The sequence below is a fragment of the Tupaia chinensis genome, unplaced genomic scaffold, assembly GCF_000334495.1.
Source record: "Tupaia chinensis unplaced genomic scaffold, TupChi_1.0 Scaffold000164_1, whole genome shotgun sequence".
NCBI lineage: Eukaryota > Metazoa > Chordata > Mammalia > Scandentia > Tupaiidae > Tupaia > Tupaia belangeri.
This window is the reverse complement of record NW_006159638.1, coordinates 3,734,333-3,741,637: the sequence shown is the minus strand read 5'-3', so window position 1 is coordinate 3,741,637 and position 7,305 is coordinate 3,734,333. Positions and strand designations below refer to the sequence as shown.

Genomic DNA, 7,305 nt, shown 5'->3' with positions numbered 1-7,305 from the left:
TGTTTTTTGTGGGGGGGGCCAACCCCCATAACAAAAAAAAAAAAAAAAAAAAAAAAAAAAAACCTCTCCAAAAAGAAAGAAAAGAAGAGAAAGCGAGAAATCACTCCCCATGGCCATGCTGCAATCCTTTCTCCTCCATCTTTCTCTTGGGATTTTGGGCACACACGCACATGTTTCTGGCGTGGGTTTCAAACTGCCATGTCTGGAACTTGAATCACGGTCAACTACATGGAAAACCAGCACCTTAACCACTACGCCATCTGATGCTGGCCTTATTTACTTTTGTTTTCTAATTTTGTTTTACAAATTTCTTTTGTTTTTGTAAAAACAAGTTTCCATTCACAATAGTGAGGTCAAATGAAACATGAGGAGATTAATGGAGATGCTCGGAGTATTAGCTGTGTGTTTGAAAATCGTAAGAACTCTGACATTTTGAATGTTCTAGAAGGATGAGGGAGTACCAGCACATGGTAGGGTTCAATGAACCCAGTGCCAGCTGCTGAATGCAGGACTGAATGTGGACTGGAAACCTGTTTCCAAGGACGAGTAGGAGAGCTTCTGCCACGTGTCTTGGAGGCACTGTTTAACCCAGCCTGACCACACGCGGATGACTGGCATTTTGGAGGATGAGCTTATCGATCCATGGACTGCAGATACTTCAGCACTTAATATATGCTGCATCCCGAGACATGTGGGACTAAACTGGACCTAATTTAAAACGATTTTTTCAAAAACTTTACTTGCTTATTATTATTATTATTTAATGAGAAGAGAGAGATAAGAAGAGAGACAAAGAGACAAAGAGATAGACACCCCTAACAGGTTCTCATCACACTGTGATCCTTCTGCCCCAGTCAGAACCACAACAGGGAAACCAGCTGTGCTGCCACACCCAATGTGTTCAGGTAAGTCTGGGAACCGAAACTGGGTGTCCCGTGTGGCTCCAACATTATGCTGGAGCACCCTATTGCTTGCAACACCATGACTGGGCCTCAAACAGTTGTGTTTTTTTTTGAGAGTTTTTGTTTTGTTTTGTTTTGTTTTGTTTTTTGTTTTTTGCTATAGGGCGTGTACGCCCACCAGAAAGACAGAAAGAGACAGACAGAAAGTGAGAAATCACCCCCCAGGGGGGATGGCCACACTGCAATTCCTTCTCCTCCATTCTCCTCTCAGGCTCTTGGCATGCACGCACACCCGCCCACCCGCTCAAACAGTTTTAATGAATAGCTTTATCTAAAAATCTTTCTCTTCAGAATCCTTCACCTTATCAATAATCCTTGATTTATTGTTGAAGTAGAAAGAAGTGAAAATATTGCAATATTATCCCTTACCCCCTTTAGCCCTTTCTATTCCTAAGGTAGTAATCAGAGATTTAGGAAATGCTTATATATCATGGTGTTCTGGGGCCATATTATTAGTAATAATGAAAAAATGAAAAAATGATGTCCTGCTGTATTTTTGTGAAGAAATAAGTATAATATTCCTATAAGATTATATTTTATACTCTCATTAAAAATGTTTTTACAAAAATTATTCAATAACGTGGGAAACTACATTTAGTAAATGAAAAATCTGATTATAACTATTAACTATCTATCAATCAAGGAAACACTCCACAATCTGGATGCTATTTTTCCTCTTTACCCTTGTAATTTTCCCATCACATGTAGTTTTGCTTTTATAAGTAAGAAATAAGTTATGAAATTTAAGAAAATAACAAGGAAATGGATGAGTATTATGCATAGAAAGACAAGCAATCACAGACAAGACATTTCTTACAATCTTAGACATCTGTTCATAAGGCTTGCTCATTTTTATAAGCCTGCATAGAGATTAATTCCTATGATTGCAAATACTAGGAAAAAAATAGAAGCTAGCTTTTTCTTTTTTTCTTGGTGGGGAGAGGGTTGCTGTGGTTCTTATAGAATCTGGGGCAGCAGCATGGCTTCTTGGAAAGAGATGAACTGGGAATGAAGACATTATTAGTTGTGTGACCTTGAGGAAAATGATATTTTCCTCCTAGAGAGATGGTGACGCTTAAACCAGAGCATAAGAGCTCTTGGCACAGAATAGGCATTTAATAAAAGATGCTGATTCTGACTTTTTTCAAGATTACAAATATACAGTTAAAAAGTTAAAAGTTTTAGGTTGTGTTCTCTGTTAGTTTCCCTCAGACAAGATTAATTAAAAAGCAAAGTGATTTTAAAGGAGTGTTACTGCATTTTTAATAGTATTTGGAACCAAGTATGTTCTTCGTGAGTCATTGAGCTTCTTAATTAAAGACAAGATAAGCAAACAAAAAGCCCCAGACATAATTATCACATGGTGTGCATCAAAGTCCATCCCATATGTTTCTTTCTGGGCCTATTTCCACTCCCACTCTTGACCTTATGGGAAGTTCCAGCAGAATCATCAAAGGTAAATGGGCTCTGATGGTTTTTAATCCTTCTTCACTCAACACTGTCTTCCTTTGGATCCTGGATCTGAAAATGGGATTCCCTGCTTTTCCAAAGTCCTTAGCCCTAACCAGAGTTATCTTTTTTTTTTTTTTTTTGGAGAGATTTTTGCTATAGGGTGCGTGCGCTCGCCAGACAGACAGAGAGAGACATTGGAGACAGAAAGCGAGAAATCACCCCCCAGGGGGGATGGTCATGCCGCAATCCCTTCTCCTCCATTCTCCTCTTGGGATCTTGGGCACGCACGCACACGTGCCCAGCGTGAGTTTTAAGCCACCGGGTCCGGGATGCGAACTGCGGTCGACTTCGTGGGAGTCCAGCGACATAGCCATTACGCTAACTGCTGGTTCCCACCAGAGTTATCTTGATACAGAACCACACTGTAGTGGTTAAAACTTAGTCTCCATAATGTCAGACTGTCTGGTTTTGAATCCTTGACATTTTACTTAATGTGTCTAGGTCTCAGTCCTCCATCTGGGTCATGGGAATAATGGTAAAACTTTATAAGGTTGGGTGAGGTTTAATGAATATAAAGTGCTTGAACTAGTGCCTGAAACACAGTAAGCACTTGAGAAGCTATTATTACTGTTCTTCTAGGGTTTTTCTCCAAAAATTCTTTGCAAATGTAGGGATAGGGGGTTGCCTGCCTAAGTAAGTAGGCCACATACAATGGAGGTTAGGAGCACAGATTTCGGCACTGGAGAGAGTTGAATCGTCACATCTCTGCTCCTCTCCAGCTGCGAGAGGCAACTGCTTAATATTGCTAAGCCTCAACTCAAACTCGGGGTAGGGTTGCTAAGATAGCTGAATAATGTTTAGAACTGTTTTGACACGGAGTAGGTACTTAATATATTTTAGCTGTTATTATTCTTCTTCTATATAATTTCATTTAATTCTCACAAAACCCCTATTTTGCAAGTGAAGAAACTGCCATAGAGAAGTTCACGTCCACACAATGAGCAATTAGCAGAACCAGAACTCAAACCCAGACTTCCTGAATCCCTAGCCCTTGGTCTTAACCACTGTACACCCCTGGACACTGTCACCTCTGCTTACATGATAAGGACAAATGGCAGACAATGACTTAATATGTTTCTACCGCTCCTACCAGCGTTATTTAAAAAAAAATGAATTCTTGATATTTGATAATATAATTACTCTTACTGGCCTAATTTTAAAGGTCTGAACAGTTAACAATGTTCTAAGATAATGGGAATTTTCTTCAGCTGGAATTACATTTGATTAAATGATATAACTATAAAAAACTGAAAGATACTTTTAGTGACTGAATTATCAACTTCTTTTTATTCCCTAGGGATGAAAACTTATAGAATTCAAGTTTCAGGCACTGAGGCAGGCCTATGAGGGCTATAATTTGAAACTTCTGGGGTGGTAGTGGTGGAAATTGATGTTCCACACATATGCAAATACCTTGGCTCTTTCTTAAACCAGTGGACTCTGAGATAAAAGAACCTAAGGGAGCATATGATGTTTCCCAACTAATATAAATATCCTTACAAAGAATCCTTGAAGAATGGCTACCTAGAATTTGTTTGAATATCTTCAATGAAGTATTCAACTGAATAACAACACTTAAAAACTCCTTTATAAATTGAGCTGAAGCTCATCCCATTGTAATTTCCCTCTCGAGGTCCCAATTCTCTCTTTCTCAATAACCCAGAAGTCTTGTGCCTTCTTCTGATACGATATAGTCCCTTACAGATAGAAACATTTCTTCATAGAATACTTAGCAAGTAAGCTTGAGGCAGATGCTGCAACAAGGTACTGGAACTAGAGATGTGAATAAGACCACAATCCCACCCATAAAGTAGATAGGTCAGCAGTGTTTCACATGGTTTTACCCCTTGGAACATGTCCTATTGCTATAAAATAAAGAATTCTATAAGTTTTCATTTCCTTATGCAATGATTTCTCCTATATTCATGTGATAGGGCATGCCAGGCATGCATAGTGATGTGGCATTTAATTTTATCTTCTGAGTAGGACTCTACTGAACTTCTGGCTCAAAACTGGCATGATGTTATGATGCTGTTTAATATTTTACATTTATACTGAAAATATGAAGGGCATTCTTGAGTTTGCAGTCAACAATGGCAAAAAATATCCTTATTAATTTATGAGGTTTAAAATGGGTCTTTGTTGTTCTTACAGAGTCACTTAGCTCTAACTTCTCAGGTCAGTGGAAACAGCCAGGAAGTTCAGGCTGTCTGAACCGGCAGCAGGCACTTTGTTTTAGTGCTCAAGGACAGCTAGACTTGCATCTGTCTGACCTCTGTGCCTCTACAATGTCCCTGCTCTAATCCTTCCAGCAGGCCACTGGTGGCTTTTACAATAATCAAAGCACAAGTGCTTCTTGCAGAGCTTGGGGGCAAACCCGGCTACTTCAGCTTCCAGGCTGTAGCTGATCCAACAAAGGTCACAAAATCTTGACTTACCGTCAGAACAGGGCTCAGGGTGCCAGCTGCAACTTGCTAGGTTCTCACATCACCATCAGAGCTGTGATACTGAAGTAAACAGCCTTGGGGATGGTCCCATTTTAATTGAGCCTTAAAAACACAACCTAACATATGTTTTGGCTACATGCAATATTTCCTGATTTAGAAGCTAAATATCACTCTGGAAATTTAGTTCAACACACACACATACTCTCTCTTTCTAGAGAACTCTGTTACCTGTTCTGGCTAGGTAATGTGGCATGATGACTTTATTCATTTAGTCTGTATGGGTCCATACAGTTTCCCTGTCACAGTGCAGAGGATACAAAAGAAGTGCATGATGGGTCCTCCCTCTCAAGGAGAAAAGAAAAAAGAAGAAATATTGGGTTGTTAGGAAGTCATGATGCATTTTTGCATAGAAAAACAAAAAATAGGTCATGAATTCCGATGACCTAATAGTTAACACAATAGTCTACTGTACAAGGCACATTTACACAGATAATCTCTTTTAATCAAGATAGCCTGCAAGTTAAATTCATTTTATAGAGGAAGATACTTAGGCTCAAAGAGTTAAGTAATTTGTGCCTTGTAATTTGAAACAGGGCTATCTGGTTCCACACTTCATGCTCTCTCTTGTAATAGATGCATGTAGGAGACAATCAGGGAGTAATATAAATAGCATGTAATGAATTGATTAAATATAACCAAGTGCTAAGGCTTAAGGTGTAAGCCCAAAGTGCTTTACATGTTCAGTGGCAAGAAATTAATGTTTACTTTAATAATTCAAGAAGAGGTCAAGAGAAGCGGGACTTAAAATGATCCTTGCAGGATTGCTAGGATCAAATATTATTTTTAATAAAGAGCTAGCACATATTTGTGACTTAGAGTGATATTTTTAAATAAGTTGAATGTACTTCTACCTCTTCTGGCATTAGCCCCTAACTATCCTCTCTTCTCTTCCCTGTGGCCCAGCCTAAGCTTCACAGCTCTGTATCTTGAGTGCCTATAATGAGTACATGGAACCTAAGGGCACACAATAAACATGTGCTCAGTGAAAGGACAATAAGGAAAAAGATAACTGCTGAAATAAATTCCTAGTCACTAAGAGCAAACAGGCACTCAAGTTTCAGTAATGTCTCAAATGGGCTGCTTGGCCATCTTGCAGTGTTTCCTTAACTCATTCTCTGCTGGATTCTCTAACGATTTAGTCTCCCACTCTCCTCAAACCTCACATTCTTAACAGATGGCTTAGATGCTGGAAATCATCTGATAAGAATGTATAGACTTCTCACCATTCAGTATGCAAACCCACACTCCCATCCTATCCATGTGCCTTGTGTCACCATCCCTATGTGATCCTTCTTCTGGTCATTGGCCAGCCTCTCCATCTGGGCTTTAGAACCCAGCCCTACTGCATTCAAATAAACTTTCTTCTTTTGTGTATGTTCTTCTCCCTAACGAGTGGACCCTTCTGATGAGAGTCTTGAGAAAGAAAAAGTAATACCAATTAATACGGCAAAATTCCAGGAAAGATAGAAGGGATGGAATGACTCCCTGGCTGGAGTGTGAGGTTAGAAATAGGCTGAAAACCACCTCCACTGATGCTAAGTGAATGGACAAGGGCACAGTAAGCTTAAGGAAGGAGTGGAGAGAAGTTCTATGAACTTGGTTTGTGCTATAAAGCTTCTTTATTGCCAGGGACAGAATTAAGATAAAGATTGATGGTCGTAATTTAAGTGTTGATTTGAAAAAGAAAATTAAAAATGAATGTTCTTTTCCTTCTTTTAAGAGACATTTTTGCTACAGGGTGAGTGTGCTCACCATAGAGACAGACAGAGATAGAGAGACAGAAAGTGAGAAATCACCCCTTGGGGGGATGGCCACGCCGCAATCCCTTCTCCTCCTTTCTCCTTTTGGGATCTTGGGCACACACGCACATGCGCCCGGAGTGAGTCTAAGCCACCGGGTCCAGGACTCGAACCGCAGTTGACTACGTGGGAGTCCAGCGACATAGCCATTATGCTAACTGCTGGTCCACTTTCTGTGTCTTTCAAGGAATTGGTCCATTCCATATAAAATTTGTGGGCATAGCATAGTTCATAATATTTCTGTATTGTCCCTTAAATGTCCACGAGATCTGTGGTGATGTTCTCTCTTTCACTTCTGATATTAGTAATTTGTCTTCTTTTTTTTCTTTAGTTAGCCTGGCTAGAGGCTTATTATTGATATTTTCAGACACAGATTTTTGTTTTATTGATTTCCTTTTTTTTTTTAACTGTCAGAGGGCATGGCATGTTCATGACAGAGAGAGAGAGAGAGAGCGAGCGAGCGAGTGAGAGAGAGAGAGAGAATACTCATGAGAGAGAGAGACATAAAAAGAGACAGAGACAAAA

The 7,305-nt window shown here is 39.6% G+C and overlaps 1 protein-coding gene across 2 annotated transcripts in view; it reads right to left on the bottom strand.

The window, feature by feature from the left end:
- The window catches only part of AK5 (adenylate kinase 5), a 271,423-nt gene that overhangs the window by 98,095 nt on the left and 166,023 nt on the right, over nt 1-7,305 (bottom strand). The gene's annotated exons all lie outside the window — the stretch shown is intronic.